We start from the raw sequence: 13946 nt of genomic DNA, 5'->3' as shown, positions 1-13946 counted from the left end.
GCCAGTCATAGGATTAAAGTAGAAAATATTTAATCCTCCCTGGCTGGTGTAGTTCAGTGGATTGAGCACGGGCCTGTGAACCAAACAACCGCGGTTCGATTCCCAGTCAGGGCACATGCCTGGGTTGCAGGCCAGTTCCCAGCAGGGGACATACAAGAGGCAACCATACATTGATAGTTCTCTCCCTCTCTCCTTCCCTTCCCCTCTAAAGATTAATAAATAAAACCTTAAAAAATAAATAAAATATTTAACCCATTTGTAAGAGCGTATTTGAGTAAGTGTCAAAGCAATAATGCTTGTAACTAACTTCACTGGAAACATCCAAATTATTTAGCAACCATCTGTGTAAACAAACCTCAGCTGAACTCAAGAGTATAATGTCCACGAAAAGAAATAAAACACAGGAGTACAAAAAGCTTTTATTTATACTTAAGTGGTACAAAACCACATAAAATAAAACTATACATTTTGAAGACACACATACCTTATTTTGGGTGTACATATGTGATAGTAAGCCTGTAAACCTACTCAGAGATACCATTTTCACAAAATATTGCAGGTAATTTTGGGATATGGTTAATATGTTATTTATTGAGCATGTTAGTGGTTATATACATTTTACATTTTAATTACTTATTGAATGGTGCATATATCTCTATAATCATTATGCATATGTGATTCATGTATTTTCTATATTTTCTACTCACGATAAAAGAAGAATGATAAGAAGGTAAATATTTAGAAAATATGAATGATATATAAATAGCAAAAACTGACAGGAAAATCTTTTTAGAACATTAAGTATACATTTCTTAAATTATTATTTATGATAATATTGCATACATATGACTGCTAGTATATATATATACACATATATGATTACTAAGCTCAAGACTACAAATACCACCGCTTTGAATTAGTGCACTAGGAGTCCTAGGTAATTCAATAAATCAAGAAAATAAAAGGCAGCAGGATTGTTGAAGAAATTGAAGCGGTAATTTTCACAGATATGATTTTTTTGTAGAAATTTTGAAGAACTACTACCAAATTATTACAGTTTAAATTAAACACTTTTGGTGCACTTGGTAGTTCATTTAAAAAAAATCAAGTCTTGCCCTGGCTGGTGTGACTCAGTGGATTGAACACTGGCCTGCAAACCAAAGGGTTGCTGGTTTGATTCCCAGTCAGGGCACATGCCTGGATTTCGGGCCTGGTCCCCAGTAGGGGGCCTCTGAAAAGTAACCATACATTGATGTTTCCCTGTATTTCTCCTTCCTTTCCCCTCTCTCTAAAAATAAATAAATAAAATCTTTAAAAATAAAAAACAGGAAAAAAATCAAGTTTGTTAACCACAAAAATCTAATATTATTAAAATATTTTAAATATTTTATCTTGTAAGTATTATGACAAAATCTAGACATTCTTCACATGTTGTTTGTAACTCATTAGAATAAATATTAGAAGATCAAAGTGAAAGAATAGTCACTGTATTCATGCTCATGGAGTGGTTAGTGTTAGAAACAAAGAATTGGATAGCAAATTAAAATATTATGATTAAGAAAACAGAGTTTGCTAGAGGCAGAGTAGTCCCAATTTACACCTGCTTTTCTGCACATAATTATAATTATAATTATAATGCATAATTATAATACCTCTTTTTGCTCTTGATTCTGTTCACATTTGGAAAGTAAATTACACAGCCATCATAACTAGGGGAGCGTTAGCCATGCACAGGACAGGCACTAACTCTAATCTCAAGATAGATATCATCAAGGAGGGAGTGTCAATGCCTGGTTGGACTTGAATTATGATTCCAATTAATTTCAAAGAAAAGAAAGTAGAAACAACAATATATGTCAATATATAGAAAGAGGAAGAACACTACATAGAATAATTGAAAAACAGAACAAAACAAAACAAAAACAGAATGAAGCCCAGATTATAGGGATTGTTCAAGAAAGAAAGAGGGAAATTTTAATGGATGAGGCTGGATTAATAAGCCAGAGGCAGACCAAGACCTTGGAGGGCATTGTGAAGGCAGTTTAAGAAGGACCGTGTGTGTGTGTGTGTGGCTGCAATTCTGGGGAAACCAACATTTATGGAGCATGGCAAAAGAAGGAAAACAAAACACTGAGGCCAGAGAGAAGGGGAAAAATCAGGAAGGCTGGTTCCATAAAAGCTGAGGGGAAAACACTTAGAAAGGTGAGATTGTCGATAGCACCAGGTACTCTAAAAAAGTCATGAACATAAGATAATTGTGTAGGTTATTTAGGAGTAAAATTAAATCAAGATTGTGGATGACTGATGTGCTCCTATGTTTACTAATGCCATCTTTTCTCATCATCTCTTCTTATTGACCCTCATATTTCTATAGCCAATTTACCTGAGGGACTATTGACTTTTCTTTCCAATTGACCCTGAAATCAATTTATTTTTTATTTCCTTTCTTTCCTTTTAAATTGTTTTCTTATTACCTCTCAATTACTTTACCTGCATAGGCAGAATTAATGAAGAATGCACAAAGTTCCATTGTCATTTTATATCAAGTTGAGAAAGAACATTCTTATATAGAGGCAATTCTAGAACAAAATTCATAGATCTGATATTAAAAGGCCAGACTGAACATATATTAGTAAGTACTATAAAAACTTAATAATGATCAAATTCTTTTTAATGCATGAATGATGCCAAGAAAAAGAAAACATTTTTCAAGTTGTTCAAAGTAAAATACAACAATTTTTCTTTTGGTCTGTATTCATGATACTCATTTGTAAAATCTATATTTATAGACTTATGAAAAAAGGTGAGATTTTTTCCTAAGAGAATGATGACTTTAATCCTACAGAGTTCAGCAAGTAGTTAAGACAGGGGTGATACTACTCACTGGTTTCAAAGAATAGACAGTCGGCTTTGACGTCATTCAATCAATAACAATCAATTCAGGCCTCAGTTCTTTTTGCAAATAGTAAGCTGTGGCTATAATTGTGCCTACCATATGCAGTTGCTTTAAAGCTTAAATAAATGCCTAGCAATAATAATTGCTCAGTACTAGTCACTTTTATAACTGATATACTTTATTTTTATAAGAATTAAATATTTTCGGTGAATCAATTTTGTTTGTACATTCTTCTACCTTGAATTCCAAACATTTATTTTAAAAAGTCCTGACTTGAATATAGTTAGCAGTATGTTTTTTTGCATACTGACTGGTATTAAGGATCTGATACTTCTCATCTTATAAGAAAAGATAGCATTACTGATGTATTACATATAAAACTTATTTTACTTCTATAACTTATATTTCTTTCTTCTCTGCTATAATTATATTTTTCTTTCTTGGGACCCTGAAACTTGGTAGAGAGCCATTATATCTATAACCTTTCTTCCCATATTGGCCACCTGAATTCACTTATTAACCTAAAAAATTATTTTAAATTTTCTTAATTGTTTATCATATATTTACAGTGTATAAATTTTAAAATTATTTTTAGTTATTCCCTAAACTTCCTATACTAGTTAATATATTTCTTTTCAGTTTTTAATTAAATATTAAACAGATTCTGTAATTGACAGAATTTTTCTTGAAAGTCTCTCTATGGTTTTGCTATTTCTCCCATTCTTTATTTTCGCCCTCTGTTCTATCCAAGCAGAAACACTTTACAGTTTTCTAATTGCCAAGGATTCATCTTCTGCTTTCCAATGACTTCAACAGACTCATTCACATCCTGTGATGGTTTTATGAACCTATTTTCCATACAACCGTATTTAAAACAAAATTTGGTATTGAAGTATTTTTTTCCATATTACCAGACAGTCTTGAATTTTCTGGAGCCCAGTTTGTTGTGAGGCAAGCTTCCATGCTTTGGGGTTGTGCAATAAACGTGTCCTGGCACCCCCAAATTAGGACAAAATGCTCCATTCCGTTTGGCCAATGTCCTCAGCAAGTTTCCAATTCATTCATCTTTGGCAGCAAAATCTTGCAAACACTGAAGACAAGCATCCATAGAAACCAAATATTTGCAGAAAGGTGCTTAAAGGGAAATTTAAAAATTTAGAGTGCAAATTAAAATTATATTTTCTTGACAAAAATAGTGCCACCTTTAAAAAGAGTCTACATAGAAGACATTTGCTTAAGCAATACAGTGAAATGCACCTAAGCAACTTTCCTTTACCTGACATGAAATCTTGCCGGTCTACAAAGGGATGGAGTGCTCGAAAGTACGTATTAAATCCCGGGGAACCACCCTCCCAAACCAATAGACATCCATTCTGCTCTTACGCTTTGAAGGGCAAGAATCTGTGTGGTTATAAAGAGCTACAAATATATGTAATACTTTCCAACTTGTGGTTGGCTGGTGGAAATTCGCTTCAGAGGGGAGGAAAGCAAATTTATGTGGCTTTTCCCTTACCATAGTGGCAAAAGGAAAATGAAAGATTTTGAGAAATTAAAGACTCCTTTAAAAGATATACCTATTTTGTGGTTCACGAGTGGACTTCACACATGTTTTATCTGAAATTATACATATCCCTCTTTCTTATTATAGTGTGGAAAAAATATGATGCCCAGAAATTACAATGAAAAAAAAAGCCCTCCTACAATTTAAATGGTTTGAATTTTTTTTCTACTTAGGCATTCTAAGGACAATCTTCTAAAACTTTCTGCTTTTATTTTCTAATTTGCTTGAGTATTGCATCTCCATGAAAGAGAAATGAGAATCTATAGGTTCCCTAATGATCTTTCATAAGTTGACATTTTTTAAAGTTAATTTTTGGTTAAACCCATATTTTAGCTTTCTTTTTTCTTAAGATTTTATTTATTTATCCTTAAAGGGGAAGGAAAGGAGAGAAGGAGAGCAACATTAATGTATGGTTGCCTCTCATGAGTCCCCTGATGGGAACTGGCCTGCAACTCAGGCATGTGCCCTGACTGGGAATCGAACCGCGGTTGTTTGGTTTGCAGGCCCGTGCTCAATCCACTGAGCTACAACAGCCAGGGCTATATTTTAGTTTTCATATGGTGGAATTTACTGAACTCCTGCTACCCTGATTGACTTTACTAATATGAGAGCCTGAGACAAGATCAGGGGACTTGATCTGGGGACTTGTCAAGATCAGTGTGGAGACAGAGAGTAAGGTTTGTGAGCACATGAACGGGCTCCAGAGAGAATCCCAACACACAAGAGAATGCATCCCACTTTCAGTCCATGTATTTCTCTGCTTTTTAACTAACAGTTTTAATTTGATGGGTCAAGAGAGAATTGTAAAGTCTGGCTCAACAGTCTAGAGAGGAAATGTATTAACAATTGGGAGGGAGAAGATCTAAGTATCTTATGGGGAAAATAGAAACCTGAGGTAATGATGTATCTCTTGGCTCAAATAGGCATGCATATTCTGATGTATACTCTCTGTACCTACAGTTTCCTCTGACATAGTAAGAGAACCACACCTCAGGGAATATGTCAAGGTAAATCATTCCCAGAAATGTAATGGCAAAAGAAGAATACTATATTCCTTTGCCACCATATCATTTCATGGTGCACTTCTTAGCTACTTCATCTGGCTCCCTGTGTCCATCAGAGAATATGTCCTCTCTGTGGCTGTTTATGTTGGCATAATCTTGCCTCTCCAATTTTCTCCACCTTCCCTAACCGTGTTGAGGCAAGAGGCCCCTCTGTATTAGGGAACCACATGAAATCAAACCTCTTATCAAAGTTAGTCAGGGGAAGCAGCACTCTGGGTGTGGACAAGGAGAGCTGAGGTCTCTGCACCCACAAGTCAATTAGTCTGTAACAGGCCTCACTGCAATTCTAACTGCTCCTTGCACTTCCACTGTTTCTTCTTCAACAAAGAGGTGCTTTAATAAAAACCTCAGTCTCTCTCTCTCTTTCTCTATTTTTTCACTTACAAAACATTCAGATACTTGATTTTTCAGTAAAAAAATTTAAATATTCATAACAACAAAAATATTCAAAAATTAAAAATTACTCTGTGTGGGAGTGACTTTTCCTGCAAGTCCCCGTATCTGTCATGGATGAAAGTAAGCACTACCAAGAAATGATCTGCTTGGGGAGGAGAGGTGGCCAATTCCTCAGAAGAGAAGGGTCTTCAGCCCCTTCCTCCAGGGGCTTTTATTGGGTTGTAATACACAGGAATACAGGGCGGCAAGGATCAAACAGTAGATAACATTTCAAAGAAATCTGAGGGCTTAGTCTGAGTCAGTGTCTGTCAGGAAGGGAGTTTTGCAGAAACTTTAGGGTTTCCTGCTTGGACCCTTAACATATGAAGGAAAGCACTCTTAGCAGAGCATGTTTCACAGGTTTTTGAGGAATTCTTTGGGATGCCAGATTTCTCCCCAGGATCCTCTCTGGCAAGGCAAGGAGATGCACCCCTCCCCATCAGGTATTCAGGCTTAAAGAGGATTAGAGCCAGGAAATGCTTCTCCCAGAGGACATGAGGACTCGGGCTATTTCACATAGCTGGCAGGCAAGGGTCCATCGCTCACTCTTTGTTGCAGCCCCCCAAGTCCTTCCATCATGGCCTCCCAAGTGATTGTGTCTGGATTAGGTTGCTCCTCACTGTGAGGAGACCTACCCATCATGGACTTCCAACCATGCTTTGGGGGTAGGGAGGAAACTGAGGCAACATTCACTACAAGAGACAAGACTTGTCCCTTGTGGCTCGCATTCCAGAGGTCACTTGCTCATCCTTAGCCATGGTGGGTAGAGTTACAATTCTTGAAACCAGGCAGAGGGGTCCACAACAATTATGGTATAGCTTCTTGATAGTGTGTTTGAATACAGTGAATATCAACATAATTGTTGGGTACAGTTCTGTGCTATGCTACAGTTTGGGGAGAATATTTTCTTTCCTAACAGTGCTTTCTTAAATATTAATGGAGCCAAGTTTTGATACTGCAAAAAAGCATTTGATATACATTTTATGGTAGTTGTTCCACAAAATTGTTGTCCTGTACTGATAAATAGCAATTATGACATTGCATGGTCTGCTCATTTTAGTGTTTGGTTGTGTGATCACCACTACTAAAGACAGGCAGATTCATTTGAAATAAACATACCTTAAACATGTAATTTTTTATTGCAATGCAGTTTTACATCACTAAAATAAGAGCTCCTCTGTATATCAATACACAGCCCAGTGGTTAAAAACCCTTGTTTTTCCATAATGCTGACAAACTGACCTGCTTCTGATCCAGACTAGCTTTTCTGCATTGGCCAAGGTAAGATGGTATATTTATCCATTATTGTGGTAGAAAGGTAAGATAAGGCAAGAAATGTGTTAAACTAATGAGAAATTACTAACTTTCAGGTATTGTGTTTTCTTATCCATGATGTCATTTAACTCTCACATAAAATGAGCCATGTGTTGAGATTAATATGAAGAGTCTTAGATTAGAAGAGGGGTGAATTCCCAAGGGTCTCACAGCCACTTTGCAGGGGACCTGGATGTGGCTGTGGGCTGTTCCCGCAGAGCCGGTCATAATGCAACTGCAAGAGGAGCATATGTATAGCCACTGACCTTTTTAAAATATTCCTGACCGTAATTCTTGGTTCTTGGCATCATCTATTGAGCCTTGTCTTCAGAGACGGATAAGTTGGGAGAAATTTCATCTTTTTTCAAAAGAGAAAGTTCTGAAAACAACATATTCATAGACCAGAGGAGCAACCCTTCTTTATATTGTTTTATCGTTTTTGCTTCATTTCATAAACCATTTTCTCATGAAAAGAATGGGTCCAGTTACTTTTCATTTTTGTGAACACAAACCAGAAACTGGCTTACCTGGAAGAAAAAGAAAATACTTTAGCTCTCCGGCTTCAAACTTGGTCCCTTACCAGAACTGATGGAAGCAGCGGCATATTTGGACACAAATCCAGAGTCCGAGCAAGGAGTTGAAAAACTTGACCACGTTGCAGAGCAAGGACTTGGCAGAGAAAAAGCGGTTCTCATTCTTACTTTTCAGAACAGCTGCCTCATTACTTACATATAATCCTTGGGCTACCCTTATGCAACAGGTTGTATTATATCAGCTTGGATATATATGTGTATGTGTGTGTGTATATAACATACATACATATACACATCATACATATATTAAAATTGAATTTGGGGTTTGTGAAAATTTTGTTGATTACTAACAGTTGCCCTCTCCACCATGAGTAGGAGGAGCTTAATACGCACCATCACCACCATCCACCTAATTCTCCAGGCAGCAGCTTCAGTCATACTAAGCCCTCTCATTTTTTTCCAAATGTTATCCATCCTACTTGTTCTTTATGTTAGACCAGTATATCACGTCTCAAACCTTAATAGGAAGGTTGGAACCACCTACCTTGATAGGAACCACCAGGGGAACTTGTAAGAGAAGGTCTTGTTTTCTAACAAGTGTCAGGGGCTGACAGTGCTACTGCTGCAAACACCACACGTTCAGTAGACAGGCTTTGTTTCAAAATGTGATCCTGGACCTGCAGCATGGATATTACTTCAGACCACATTTGAAATTCATATTCTCAGGTCCTACCCCAACATCAGAGACCCTGAATTTGAGGCCCACCAAGTTTAGGAAACCCAAGCTTTAGAGCACTTTTTGTCTCTCTGTATTTTTTGCAACTGTCTTAGTTCAACTATATATCCACTTTTGGACTTACCTGTTTAAATCTTATTTTGCTACCAGCCATGCATCACATCAGCACAATGATTTTTAAATTAAAATTTGATTTCCTTCAAGTTATTTGATATCCTTCTAATGCCTCCTTTACTAAAATAAAGTCTAACATTTGTAACCTAACATTTATAGATTAATAAAAATAAATTATCTAATGACTTGCAAACTAAAAGCAATGGCTTAAGATGAATATCTATTTAGAGAATCACACACTGATGCAAACAGTGATTATATGTATGATTCATACAGAAAAAAGATGATTTTTTTCTCTATTTAGGAAAAATATTGGTACTTGTACCCAAAAATGATAGTACTTGTTGCTCTGTGAGGATTAGTTGAATAATATCCCTTAGCTTCTAAGCCATTTTCTGAAAGAAAGTCTAGACTAGGAAGAGAAAAATTGGGTCAAACTATAAAGTTTGGAAAGTTACAAGTATCTGTAATTGTTTTATTTATATGCCAATTTTTAAACATTTATTTATTTAATTGTTGTTAAGTACAGTTTTCTGTCTTTTACTCCCATCCCAGCCCACCCTGCCCAGTGCTCCCCACCTCTCTCCCATTTCCACCCCCCTTAGTTTTTGTCCATGTGTCCTTTATACTAGTTTCTGTAAATCCCTCCCCTTTTCCCCTGAAATTCCCACCCCTCTCCCCTCTGGTCACTGTGAGTCTGTTCTCCATTTGAGTGTCTTTGGTTATATTATGCTTGCTTGTTTGTTTTGTCGTTTAGGTTCCTGTTAAAAGTGAGATCATATGGTATTTGTCTTTCACTGCCTGGCTTATTTCACTCAGCATAATGCTTTCCAGTTCCATCCATGCTGTTGCAAAGGCTAGGAGCTCCTTCGTTCTTTCTGTGGCATAGAATTCCATTGTGTAAATGTACCATAGTTTTTTGATCCATTCATTTACTGATGGGCGTCTAGGTTGCTTCCAACTCATGGCTATTGTAAATTGTGCTGCTATAAACATTGGGGTGCATAGGTTCTTTTTGGATTGGTGTTTCAGGGTTCTTAGAATATAATCCTAGCAGCGGAATTACTGGGTCAAAAGGCAGATTTATTTTTAGTTTTCTTAGAAAATTCCATGCTGTTTTCCATAGTGGTTGCACCAGTCTCCAATCCCACCAACAATGAACTAGGGTTCCCTTTTCCCCACAACCTCTCCAACACTTGTTATTTGTTGATTTGTTTCTGATGGCCATTCTGACTGGTGTAAAGTGATATCTCACTGTGGTTTTAATTTGCATCTCTCTGATAGCTAGCGATATTGAGCATTTTTTCAGGTGTCTGGATCCTCTGCATGTCCTCTTTGGAGAAGCATCTGTTCAAATCCTTTGCCCACTTTTTAATCGGATTGCTTGTCTTCTTAGAGTGAAGTTGTATAAAATCTTTGCATAATTTGGAGATTAAACCCTTGTTTGAGGTATCATTGGCAAATATGTTTTCCCATACAGTTGGTTCTCTATTTATTTTAATACCATTTTCTTTAGCCTTGCAGAAGCTTTTTATTTTGAGTAAAAGTAGCCTCTTCAACAAATGGTATTGGGAGAACTGGACAGCTATGTGCAAAAAAAAAAAAAAAAAAGGAAACTTGAGCACCAACTTACATCATACACCAAAATAAATTCAAGGTGGATAAAAGACTTATATATAAGCCATGACACCATTAAAGTCTTAGATGAAAACATTGGCAGGAAAATCTCAGATATTTTATGTAGCAACATTTTTACTGATATGTCCCCTAGAGCAAGGGACATAAAGGAAATTATAAACAAATGGGATCTCATCAAATATGCATTTTTTTATTTAGTATGCAGGGCATCAAATGTAGCTGGTGTGCTTTTTTCAATCATAGCACCAAATTCTGGAATTTTTGGTACAAGGAATAAAGTTTAAAAATGTTTTTCACACCCTCTAATTTTGTTTTCCAAGATCTGTTTTTAGGTTAGGTAGATGAATCAACTTAGGAAGCTCCTTCCAGAAGTTCTCAGCGTGATATTTTCCTTTTGAAAATTGAGCCCATAAGTGTGGCTATAGTCAGTGTTGTTTAAAAAGGGATTTTAAGGACTTGTCTGATGAACAGTCCGTAATGATTTGTGTTTGAGACTATCTTGCTATGTTATAAATATTTTCCTCTTATTTGCGAGCTTTTACTTTTTCTCTGATTTTATTCAGTTTTGAGGATATTGTTAGGTAACATAAAATTCCAAATTAAATTAATTAAAAATAGAAAGTAGAAAATGGAGAAAGCACTTTCCAAAGAAAACAGACTATGTCATTTTATAAAAGTTTGCATCAAGTTTTGCATAATTTTGCTGGCCCTTATAAGAAACAGTGAAGGTAGCTGTTCAGTTAAATTAACTTCCTGATTAACTTTATGTAAACAGTCAAATGAACGTATCATGGTGACAGTTTATTATTTGAAAGATTTTGTTTAATTTTAGAGAAAGGGAAAGGGAGGGAGAAAGAGAGAGAGAGAAACATCAATGCATAGTTGCCTCTCTCATGCCTCCAACTGGGGACCTGGCCCACAACCCAGACATGTGCCCTGACTGGGAATGGAATCTGACCATTTTGTTTGCAAACTGGCACTCAATCCACTGAGCTACACCAGCCAGGGATGTAGTAGCAGTTTAAACAAAATGCATTATGTGTCTGCATTATTTCTCTTGGTAACTTCAAGGAAAAAGAAGGAAAAAAAGTCTTTCTTATGTCCTGTAAGTCTAGACACAAATCATAGTTATCAGCAAAATAGGGTTTTCAAAACAATCAACCTGATTTCTGGTTTTTAAGATTGCATAAATCCCAATTCAGTGCTCTGAGTTATAAAGTAGATTATCACTGAAGAATATTCCAATTTAAAGTATTTTGATTTGATAAGTACTTATGATGTTAATATCTTTTTTATAAAGGAGGGTAGCTCCATGGTTTATTTTTTCTTTACCTGCCATGTAGTTCTTCATTTCCTGCAATGTGGAAGTTTAATTAATTTTGAGAATATATCTCTAGACCACCTTTCAAGTAGCTTTTTTTTAATCAAAAGCTAATTAAAAATTTGTATTGTACTCCAGTTCCACTGCTGGGATTATACCTTAAGAATCTTAAAATGCCAATTCAAAAGAACCTATGCACCCCAGTGTTCATAGCAGCACAATTTACAATAGCCAAGTGCTGGAAGCAACCTAAGCACCCATTAGTAAATGTAGATAAAAAAACATGGTAGATTTACACAATGGAATATTACACAGCAGAGAGAAAGAAGGAGCTCTTACCCTTCCCAACAGCATGAATAGAACTGGAAGGCATGATGCTAAGTGAAATAAGCCAGGCAGTGAAAGACAAGTACCATATGATCTCACCTATAAGAGGAACCTAATCAACAAAACAAACAAGCAAGCAAAATAGAACCATAGACATTGAAATAAAGAAGCAACTGACTGCAACCAGAGGGGAGCAGGGAGGGTGATACCAGGGAAAAGGGAGGGAAGGGTTTTCAAGAAACACATATAAAGGACCTACAGACAAAGCCAAATGGGGGAAGAATTGAGGGTGGGAAGTAGGAGTGGGTGGAGAGGAGAAAGTAGAGGTGGGTAAATGGAAACACTGTACAAAAAAATTTAAGTTGAAAATAAATAAATAAGTACATGATATATAAGTAAAATCTTAAAAAGTAAAATATTGAGCAGTATTGATAATTGTATTTCATTCATTTGGCAACATTTATGTGGATTTCATGCAGATTAATCAAGAAAGGCATTTTCTTATACTTTTTACACAGCTGTTTTTGTTTTTTTTTTAATAATTGGGCAGTCAACATCTCTCTATTTTAAAAAGACTCCTCATAGATACCCAAAAATGTAACAGAAACAGCAACAACAAATAAACAAAAAAGAAAGGCATATATTACTCATTACCCATGTTACCCATATTAGTCATTTTCACCACTTTTATTTCCAGGTAGCTTTCTACCTACTGTGATTAAAAGATATACTAGTACAGCCCTGGCTGGTGTAGCTCAGTGGATTGAGCACAGGCCTATGAAGCAAAGGGTCACCAGTTCGATTCCCAGTCAGGGCACATGTCTGGGTGTGGGCCAGGTCCCCATTGGGGAACACATGAGAGGCAACCACACATTGATGTTTCTCTCCCTCTCTTTCCCCTTCCTGTTCCCCTCTCTCTAAAAATAAATATTTTTTAAAAAGTTAAAAAAAGATATACTAATACATAGTACAGTATAAACCATTGATGACTGTGCAGACATTTGAAGTGACATTTGTTGTCTAATGTGAATCTGTTATACATATATATGTATGCATATATGTGTATAATATTTGCATATATTTGTTAACTTAATGAAATATGTAAACAGCTCATTTGCCCTTCATCTTTATGTCCAACTTCTACAAATGAAGAAAGTGAGTAGAACAAAATTAAATCGATACCTGTATATCATCATAAGTGGAAAGTTGTTTTCAAAAATGTTTCCCAATAATTGATTATTTAGAATTTCACATAGAACACCAGAAATCATCACATCCACATAGAAGTTTATGTTGGGATTGGGGTTGAGGGTATGAGTGAGCTAAGGGCAGAAAATCATCACACATAATTAACTTTGAGTCCAATTTACCACTTAAAGACTGCTACAAAACACTCACGGTATTTAGGTTTTTTGAAATTCATGAGATTCAGAAGATGAATAAGAGGTACAAGTTCAGCAGAATATTAAGGCAATATTGCGAAGGCAGTGTTGAAAGAACCAAGTAGGCTCAGTCAAGGGTTACATCAGCCTTCACTGGTATAATTAACCAGATAGTGGAGTTAAGCTTTTTCTTTCTCCTTCTACATAATGTATGGATATAAAAAAGTTTTCCTTTGTATCTCATAAAAGTATCTGGTTAAAGCAGTGTACTCAAACTAGCTCTTTACAAGTAACAAGCAGTTTATAGTTCTACAATATTATTGTTTATAAATAAATAAAGATAACTAACATAGATTGGAAATTTAATAAGTGCTAACCACAGTACTAAATTCCTTAAAATTCTACCTAATATTAAATTAGCACTAACTTTATAAAATATTGGTAAGTACTCTTTAGCTTCATTATATCAATGAGAAAACAGGCTTTTCCATGCACCACATTCCTAATGTGGATGTATTTCACTTATTTATTTTTCTTGTCTGATAGATGTGGTTAGGACTTTTGATATTATGTTGAATAAAGTGGTGATAGTGGACATCCTTATCTTGTTCTTGATCTTCAAAGA

The sequence above is a fragment of the Sturnira hondurensis genome, unplaced genomic scaffold (genome assembly GCF_014824575.4).
Source record: "Sturnira hondurensis isolate 20B ecotype Veracruz unplaced genomic scaffold, ASM1482457v3 Scaffold0016462, whole genome shotgun sequence".
In the NCBI taxonomy this organism is placed as follows: Eukaryota; Metazoa; Chordata; class Mammalia; order Chiroptera; family Phyllostomidae; genus Sturnira; species Sturnira hondurensis.
The sequence above is the reverse complement of the archived record's forward strand: the minus strand, read 5'-3'. Positions refer to the sequence as shown.